Consider the following 10,775-nt stretch of genomic DNA (forward strand, 5'->3'; position numbering starts at 1 on the left):
TGCGATTTTCTACTGCTGATTGACGCTGGCTTTTTATTTTTAGGATAATAAAGCAGGCATGCTTTTATGGGTTGATATATATAAAGTGCATTTGAACAGTGTTTGAAATGTCATCGTAGTCACAAATAGGACACTGGGGAGCAGGGGCAGCATTCCCATTTTTGATGAAGGTAACGATGATTAGAACTCAGCTATCACCTCTCCATATCCCCTCTTACCTGATGTCTGTGCATTTATCTTCTGTTCACCAACCTGTTTCCAGAGCTCTTGACCTGGAATATGAGTCCTATGGTCCACCCACTGCACTGTGGCCAACACTCCTGGTATAGGAAGTCTAGTTGGAGGTAGGAGCAAGGAAATAATAGTTCAGCAGATGTTGCTGAACCGTCCGCAGCAGTTGCCATTCTGTTGTTTTTCTTTCCTTTGCTTTCATTTTTTTTCTTTTCAAGGCAGGATCTCATGTATGTAGCCCAGGAAGACCTCCTGTGTAGTCAAGGATGAGAATGAGTTTAAACTTCTGATTCTCCTGCTTCTGCCTCCCAGGTGCTGAGTGGACAAGTATATGTTACCAATGCTTGGTTTTATGCAGTGCTTAGAACAAAGCCAAGAGTTTGGTACATGTTAGACAACTGAACCTCATCCTGTTTTTCTTAGAATTATATATTTGAATGATAATATAATTAGATTTGGGAGATACTTCATAGATTTTTTTTCCCCCATCCAAAACAAGTCAGCCCTTCTAGATGTGGTGGTATATATATGTTGGTCCCATCACTTGGGAGATGGAGGAAGGGATATCTCCAGCTTGAGGCCTGTCTGGGCTGCAGAATTAGACCCCATTCAAATCGAAACAAAAACAGACTAAGTCAGTCCAAGTAACTTGTAGGGTTATGTTTAGTTTCCTCAATCAACAGTGACTAAGAGCCCTTCTTCCCCCAGGAGCTGAGCTAATTCTGTCATAGCACTGACACACCTGGATGGATCCAGCTCTGGCAAAGCCTGTAAGCTTGAGCAAGGATGCCAGACCACAGCCATCTCTAGTGGTCTTTATGCTTTTGTATGTGAAACTTTTTTAGATCACAGGCACATTTTTTTGTTTACATATTGTATAAGAGCTTCTGTCGTACTTCAGTGACAGGATGGGATACTTGTGATGTCAACCAGAGGCACATATGTTGGAGATGCTCACAAAGGTTCCATTTAGAGCTGTATTGGTACCTAACCTCACCTGCTATTTTATTCGTGTTTTTAAATTTTCAGCATCACACTACCATAATTCCTACATCACAGGATACAAAGATTGCAGAAAAACATGCATGTCTCAGCATAAGTATGACTTCCTGACACTGAAAGCACCTTTCTCTGAATATACACTGACAGGTAATGGATACGTTTTGATTCCTGGCACCCTTAGTACTAAGGACACTGCTGAGCTATCCCTATCCTCAGTTGCTGATAGCCCTGCAAGAGAACAAGTAAGAGCCCCAGTGCTGGTTACCAGTATAGTTTGGCACTTACATAGATAGGTGTTTGGGTGGTAGATGGTAGGTACCACTAGAATGTGTGTGTATTCTCCACCATCCTGCCTCGATTTACCTTCTGAGTTTATTTTCCGGTTCCCAGATGACATTTGGAGCAGGTTGTTCCTGGATTCTTCCTGTCTAGCTGGAGTAAGAGTCCTAGTTAGGGTCACTGTTGCTGTGATAAAACATCATGACCAAAGCAAACTGGGGAAGAAAGGGTTATTTGATTTACGCTTACACACTGAAGGAAGCCAGGACAGGAACCCAAAGAGGATAGGAACCTGGAAGCAGGAGGTGTTGCAGAGACTGTGTTGTGTGTATGCACACACACTGCTTACTGGCTTGCTCCCTATGGCTTGCTTAGCATGTTTTCTTACAGAACCCAGGATCACCAGCTCAGGGATGGCACCAACCACAATTGGCTTGGCCCTCCCCCATCAATCACTAATTAGAAAATACCTTACAACCTGATTTTTGTTTTTGTTTTATTTTGTTATTTTTGAGACAGGGACTCTTTGTAGCCCTGGCTGTCCTGGAACTTGGTCTATAGACCAGGCTGGCTTTGCACTCACAGAGATCCACCTTTTTCTGTCTCTTAAGTGCTGGGATTAAAGGCATGTGCCACCCTGCTTTTACAGCCTGATTTTTATAGAGGCATTTTCTTTTTTTTTGGTTTTTCGAGACAGGGTTTCTCTGTGGTTTTGGAGCCTGTCCTGGAACTAGCTCTTGTAGACCAGGCTGGTCTCGAACTCACAGAGATCCGCCTGCCTCTGCCTCCCAAGTGCTGGGATTAAAGGCGTGCGCCACCACGCCCAGCTTAGAGGCATTTTCTTAATTGGGTTTCTTTCCAGATAACTACCTTTTGTCAAGTTAACTTAAAACTAGCTAGCACAGTAAGTAAAAGGCCTTTTATAAAAGCCTCAACAAAACTCTCACTTTGGTCAACATGTCTGCCAGTTCTCTAATAACACTGGACTTCATTTGAAGTTGAAATTCTTTTCCCTTTAACTTCTGATCACACCATAACAGCTGGTGACCAGCTCTTATCACAAAACTTACATATAATTAAAATGATCTTTCGGGGCTGGTGATATGGTTTAATGGGTAAAGAAAGGTACTTGCCAGTAAACCAGACAACTTGAGTTTGTTCCAAGAACTCCCAAAGTTGTCCTCAGATCTTCGATGTCCACACAGATGATGCCATGGTGCACACCAAGCTGGGCATGTTCTGTACACCTGTAATAAGAGTGAAACTTTCTGAAAACAGCCAGAGGCAGCTGAGGTTGCTGGATGTGAAGAAACTAGGAAAGGAAGCAAATCCTATAATTTCTAACTTTTCTTCCTGTTGGAACATTTCCTGGTGCCCTGTATATGAGACCAAACAGAAGATGATGCCAGAGTTGGCAACAGGGCCCTGAGCCGTGAAACCAGTGGTTCTTGAGAGCTGTGGAATAACCTCAAACTCCAGAGACAAAGGTCTTAGAGACGAGAATCTTAGTGTGGGCCACATCTTCTGTGTGTACCTTCCCTAAGGAGACAGATGCTGCTTCCTCTTATGTCAGAGCCTGCTCCAACAAAGTCAGCTATGGTACCTGGAGGAGGGTGCAAGGATTGAGGAAATGGTAGATTGAAAAAATTGAGACAGAAAACACAGGATGGATTCAGGAGGTCTGTTGGTAATACCAACCAGCCCCAAGTTTATTTCTCGGCCAGCATATATACTAATTATAGGCAAAAAGCAAATCAAAGAACAGCATAATCAGTTAATCACCTCCCTGCACTGTCCTCGAGAGAAAGAAACAAGTAGCTTCATCTATCCCTTGAGTCCTGCTAGCAGCAAACAGTTTGGATTTTGGCTGGCATTCAACAGCCTGTGTCTTAATAGATAATGTGTTCTCTCTCATGGGCAAAATACTCTTTTCCACGGGCTTAATCAGAACTTTCTCACAGCCCTCAAGTATACTAGAGCAAGCAGAGCAGACAAGCTTGAACTCATGACTGTTACATCAAAATGGACTCCAGATGGAAACTGGACATGTGGGCTACCACAATTCTTCCTTCCATCCATCCATCCATCCATCCATCCATCCATCCATCCATCCATTTATGGTCTTAGAGAATCCCTCAGGTGACTGTGCCTGGCTTAGGGGTTCCTTACCACATTCTCCAATCTTTTCCGTTGTGGGAGCATGAATCTCATCATTCATGTTCTGTCTTTGGTTGAAAGGAGGCAAAGAAAACTTACACATCATTGACTGCTAGTCTCTGGTATCAAGTTTAGGGAAGTGTACAAAGTTTTACTCTGTGAGTGCATAATCAGCTTGAAAACTATAGGTAAACAATTTATGCCCAACAGAATGCAAGCTCCAATAACTGCAATACTACTAAGAAGTAAAATAAATGCTGACCATGATGGAACAGTCTTTAAATTGTTCCAGAATGTCTTCAGCTGCTTCTGCTGCATTAAAATCTGATTTAGCCTTTTTTATTTCTATAATCTCTTAATGTAATTTAGCCAAATCTAAGGATTCATTAGAATCATGCCAAATTCCCGTAAGATGTGCTTTAACTCTTTCCCATTCCTCCAAAGTAATATTTTTTTCAAAACATACAGGAATTCATTTGCCATACCCAACATAAGAAAAATTTTGAGCAATTGGGAACCATGAGTGGCAGATCAATCTAAACGTCTTGTATTGTTGACTGTGACCACAACTTCTTTTCCTTCCCAACTCCAGTGTAAAATAGGTGGATCAGGAACATAGGCCCAATAAGTCTCACTTTGGCTTTTCTGGATGTCAGCAACATCAGGATCAGCATATCTCTGCTCCATACACCACACCAATTGAGCTTTATTTTAATTCTGTGAAAAAACACAAACATAGCTCACCCATATCAAAACAGTATCAGGACCTGTCCATAAACCATTAGATGGATCCAGCCCCACGTTGGGTGCCACTTGTCAGGCCCACGTCAACAAAGTCAGCTATAGTACCTGGAGGGGGGCACAAGGATTAAGAAAATGGCAGATTGAAAGAAACTGAGACCGAAAACACAGGATGGATTCCAGAAATCTGTTGGTAAATACTAACCAGCCCCAACTTTATTTCTCAGCCAATATATATACTAATTACAGTCAAAAGACAGATCAAAAAACAGCATAACCAGTTAATCACCTCCCTGCACTGTCCTTGAGAGAAAGAAGAAAGTAGCCCCATTATCTATTCCATGAGTCCTGCTAACAGCAATCAGTTTTGTTTTTTTAACTGGATGTGCCTTTAGCTGACATTCAACAGCCTGTGTCTTAATAGATAATGTGCTCTCTCTCATGGGCAAAATGCTCTTTTCCATGGGCTTACTCAAAACTTCCTCATAGTTCTCAAGAATACTGGAACAAGCAGAGCAGGCAAGCTTGAACTCAAATGACTGTTAAGTCAAAATGGACTCCAGATGGGAACTGAGTCACATGTGGGCTACCATAGTCTTGGACCACTCCAAAGCAGAGGTCCATAAAAGCTGAAGAGGCAGCCTGAAACAGGTGACAAATCAGTTCCTAAGTGCCTGCCACAGAGAAGCCCCAGGGACTCTAGGTGAGACCTTCAGGGCAGTGAGGGTGAGCAGACTATATGAGCCTGTGGTGCTTTAAGTCACCCCAGCCAAAGCTGCATGAGGATAACTTGCCCGCCCTTTCCATGGAAAGACAGCTTCTACAGCTTCACATCTGTATAATTTGACTCAATAAAAATACCACTGAAATAAAAACCAGAATGCTAAAAGGTAGTAATAATAGATAATAGAAACAGACACTTGATCCAAACACTAGAGTTTTCCAATGTGGGTCTCAGTCAGTTTAGTAATGCAGATACACCTTGACTTAAGATGAATTACACCTAAGCTGGGCAGTGGTAGGCAGAGGCAGGTGGATATAGAGAATGAGTTCTAAGATGGCCATGGCTACACAGAGAAACCCTTTCCTAAAAAACAAACAAACAAAAAGATGGGTTATACCCTGACCTGTCAGAAGCAGGAAGTGGGATGTGAGTTGAAGGTGTGTTTAACATTACGCTGCTGAGGGTAAGAGCAGCCGAGCCTCTAGAACTGCCTTCTCACCACAGGTGGGTTGCTGCAGAGAGGACTGAAAACTTTGAATCCAAGTCAGTTAGGTGTCTCGATTTCCACAGCTTGTCAGTTGCCCCCTTCTCGTGCATATCTAGTGGTCTGGGGGTCTCCGCAGCCACCACAGCCAGCAGAATACCTATCTGTAGAAGGCAAGAAAGTAACTTGGTTCAACATGACTGAGTAACTGCTACTGATTCAAACTTTGGGAGTCTGATCCCAAGTAGTTTTATTTAGGTGTATTTAAACACAGCGCGATCTGGCGAAAATGTTCCTGGTGATAATTAACAGAATTCCGTGTGCACAAATAAAGCTTAGGGCACAACTATATTGAAACTCTTTGTAAAGTGCATATGGTATCTTTCATAAAGATGGTTCTCTAGGTTGACTATATGTGACCCCTTCCATACAGAAAGGTACTGTAGATGGATAAGTTCACAACAAGGGTCTGGGGGAGGATCCAGTGTAATCTTGGATCCACATAGATATCGCAAAGGTCAGCAGGCTATTAGCTACATTCATTCCCAGCCTTCTGAGAGGGCTATACATTCCTTCCTTAAAGAACAACCCTGTGTCTTTAACATTACTTGTTCATTGCTTGTCTGGTCTTCCACATCTTAACAATCTCCAGCAAAAACAAGATAGTTAAGTAAGTGAGATCCTGCCAGCCACAGGTAAATGTGGCCACCATTGGCTCCTGGAACACAAAGGGAAATGTGTAATGTGAGCACAGACTTGAACAACTGACCTTTGGCTGGTCTGACCCATGACCCGTTCACAGCACCAGGCTGAATGGCACTCAGCCACAGCTCAACACCCCTTCCACCTTGCAGATTCTAGTATTAGAGAATGCAGAAAAAGCCTCTCCTGTTCTTGTCAGCTTTTTAGTTTTTTTACTCTATTGTCATATTATTTTTATTCTTTGTGCTTAAAAAGCCTTTGTTTTATTAATCTTACATTTATCTAATATATTTTCCTTTATTGTATAATTGATTTTCTCCTGATCTTTTCCTTACATTATTTTTAATATCTGGCTTTCTTTCCCATGTCACATTTCTTCTTTAATTTATGATTATTTTACTCTTTCACTTGATGTTATTTTTTTTTTTTTTTTGGTTTTTCGAGACATGGTTTCTCTGTGGCTTTGGAGCCTGTCCTGGAACTAGCTCTGTAGACCAGGCTGGTCTCGAACTCCCAGAGATCCGCCTGCCTCTGCCTCCCGAGTGCTGGGATTAAAGGCGTGAGCCACCACCGCCCGGCTTTGATGTTATTTTTGACGTTTTAGTTTCTGTGGTTATTGGTGTATTTGTCTTTGGTTGAGTTTGGCTGTACTCTATCTGTTTTGGTTTGGTAGCGTTGCTCTTATGGTGATTAGTTTTCTCTCAGTGTTCCTGACAACCGAGCCTCAAGAGAAAGCTGCTAATGAGGAAGATTCCCAAGTGAAACTGGGAGAGCTGCCTACCTCACAGGATGTGAACTGTAGCTTACAAACATGAGAAACATGACTCCTCCAAATGGTGAGAACTCTTCAACAACTAAGACCAAAGATACAGAGATTTTAAATTGCTAGACAAATGATTCAAGAACAGTATTTAAAATGATAGTTACCATAAGGGGGATAAATGAAGTTAATTCAGAACTGGACAAAAAAGTCAGCTGTTGGGTCAAAATTAGCACAGGGCCTGTACCTCAAGGCCTATAGGACAGAGAAAAGCCTGGCTCAAGTTTGAGTGAGGATGAGACAGCAAAAATCAGGTAGACGCCTGTCCAGCCAGAGGGAGGGTTTGGCTGCCTCTTATTGGATGGAGGTACCCCACATCACACCATGTCACTTAAGTTATATAAGTTGATGCTCACAGTAATAAACTGAGTCCCTGCTTGACTCACTCCCTATCACGTCTGATTGTCCTGCATTGTGGGGCAGAATGTGCACTTATCTTTCCCTGGGGATTAAGGAGTCTCAAGAAGCCAGCAGTCAGCAACATAAATGAGAAATTCAACGATGAAATTGGGAGTTTGAAGAAGTAAGCAGTATAGCGGTTTATTATTTGTGTTTTAATAAATAAAGCTTGCCTGAAGGTCAGAGGGCCAGGCTCTAAAACACCTTTAACCAGTTCTATCCAGGCTTTAGGAATAATTCTATTACAAACTGATCACGAATTTAACATTTGCTTCATGCATGCCATATGAGACTGTGACTTCCTTGAATCTCCTTAACATTGGTACAGGAGTCCAGTTAGTTCTAACAGAGTTTCTGTCATTTGGCAATTCCTGTAAGGTTACTGGATATATTAAGGTTGGTTGGTTGAAAACCTTAGGCTGTTCCTCTCTATTCTTATAGTGCAATGCTGAAATTTGTTCTCCATTAAATTCCTCTGTCTGGGTATGAATATCTCTGTGATCTGTTTTATTAGGTTTTCCTAACACCTATATTTTAGCACTCAGATTAACCAACTTTTTTAGTGATAAGACAAGAATGATAAAGCTGATAATGTTTACAATTGACACTACATGAACCCATCTAAATAGATATCCTCTCATATAATCACTCTATTGTCAAACTGCCTAGCGTATACAAAGACCCAAATCCCTCCACTGTAATAGTTCTTCCCATTTTTTAATGTGGGGGGAAATCTCCCTCTTTTAACTAATTCCTTCCTTTAACAATTCCCAATTGTCTTACCAAAGCTACCGGCGATGCTGATGAAGATACGAAGTTTATTGCTGCTGCTAAGAACAGTAAAAGCCTGAATGGACTTCCAGGCAGCTACCTAGTTTGACAGCAATCCAAGAAGGGGGTTCAGGGAGAGTCCACAACCTATGGTGAAGAGAGAGAGAGAGAGAGAGAGAGAGAGAGAGAGAGAGAGAGAGAGAGAGAGAGAGAGAGAGAGAGAGAGAGAGAGAGAGAGCCGTCTGAAAAAAATGCACAGATGTTCGTTCTGAAAAAGCACGTGTTTGTGTGTATGGGGTGGGGGGCTGCCTGAAACCAGAACCAGTCAGTCTGAATCCTGTGGTGTTTGGAGTGCAGGTGCTTCTGGAGTTTGGGTGGCAGCTGGAGACTGTTTCAGAGAGGCTACAACAGGAAAATCCCAAACTTGCTCAGAGGTTTGGGAAAAAGAAAAGAGCCTAACCAGGTGTTGCTGGAGCCCCATGTGCAGCTACAGCCTGTACCGGTGGTTTAAAAGCCACAGGTAAATGGCTTTTTCATGAATTTGAACCCCAATTGTTGGGCGCCAATTGTAGCATGGATAATAAAAACCCAGAGATAGATACTGGGATTCAACCTGAAGATTAGAGAAGCAAAGCATCCAAGCCACTAGAGAGCTCCTACTCCTATGCAATCTTCAGACTAAAAGAGCGAGTTCCTGTCTCATCCCACCTTATATTCCTCTTAGTGCTAGGATTAAATCCGTGCACCACCACTCAGTCTCATGGCTCACTAGTGTGGCTGCTGGGATTAGAGACGTATACCACCACTGCCAGGTCTGTACGGCTGACTAGTTTGTGTTCTGGTCTTCAGGCAAGCTTTATTAAAATACAAATGAAATATCACTACATCTCTGCCTGTCTTTACAAAGATAAACCGAAACAATGACACTAATTACCAAAAAGAGGCAAGGTGTGCTGGAACAGTCTCGGAACGGAGTCATCTAAGGGGAATCCTGAGAGCCTGTGAGAAAACTCCAAGAAAACAAGAGTCTTGTGACCTCCATTTCTTCAAAATCACAGAATTGTTCTTGGAATGTGCTTTTGTGCACCTTCCAAGTGTAGCAGATAGGAGTGACTTTAGACAATTCGTTACACCTGGCTATTGTAGTTTGTATACATGCCTCTGTGAAAAAGCATGTGTTTGTCATGTGTGCTTATTATGATTGTAGACTTTACACGTGACTCTTCTTAACCCTCAGGATATAAACTGCCTGATGTTCTGAATAAAGTTGGCTGTTGCAGATGTTAGTCTACCTCATTTTCAGGCTGTATCCCCTCCCCACCCCCGCCAAGTTCCACTACCTTTAGAGTGTAAACAGGGATAAGAAGGAAAACCTCCCTGTGCTTGCCTCTAGTAGTGCCTCGATCCCTAGCACAGTCATGCTCTACAAACTAAAAGTGATGGGAGTGTGGTAAAAGCTTATAAGACTGAACGCAAAGAGCAAAGACTTGCAGACACACACAAAAACACGTTATCTGCACTTCAGATGGAAAACAACCATACCGAGGCAGGGCAAGGGCCATCCCAAGAAACTTACCGACAGTGTTTGCACACCCAGTCATGGGCAGGGGAGTGAACTGCAAACAGATCTTGACCTCCCTCTGGCAAGTTTGTTCTGTGCAGCAAACTGCACAGTAATTCCAGAACTACTTAATGTGTATTTTTGTTACTGAACAAAGTACCAAGTGTATGGATACTGCCAAGAGCCACGATTTTTATTGTGGAAGGGGATTGCACTATTGTGGCATTGAGGATGAGAAGAACTCCATGACATGGGATGAACTGTATGGGTACTGGGGCTGAGTATATAGTTTAGTACATGCTAGGCTAGCATGCATGAGACCCTGAGTTCAATCCTCAGGCCTACCAAACAGGTAGTATAGATATGGCCCATGACTGTCCATACATGTTCATGTGTACACATGCAGGCACATACAACCTAATCTGTCTATAGGAAGGACCTAAGAGCAGACATCCAAAGAGCAACAAGGATACCCAACCCCAGATATCATCCTAAAATCATTCTCCTCCAAAAATAGCCAGGGCACTTGAGACATGACTAGTCCCACAACACAGGAGGACACACACTTTGGAGTACTGTACACCAGAAACATTCATGGGGCATGTCACAAGGTAAGCACCAAGTGACAGGGCTCCCATTGGCACATCTCACACCATATAAACACCAGAATTAGGAATGACTTACAGACCATTGCAGTTAAGTAATCCGGAGTACACAGAAAATAAATACATGGATGTGGGTATGTATGGGTAAGGAACAGGGAAATAATGGATGAAAGTGTTCAGAATGCTGGTTGGGGGTCAGCCACCACACAAGACTGCATCAGGACACATCTGTGCTGTGTGTCGTGGTTGTGCACAGAGAAGTCTGCACTTCTAAGCTGAGATAGACCAAAGGTTATATA

The sequence above is a fragment of the Chionomys nivalis genome, chromosome 17 (assembly GCF_950005125.1).
Source record: "Chionomys nivalis chromosome 17, mChiNiv1.1, whole genome shotgun sequence".
In the NCBI taxonomy this organism is placed as follows: Eukaryota; Metazoa; Chordata; class Mammalia; order Rodentia; family Cricetidae; genus Chionomys; species Chionomys nivalis.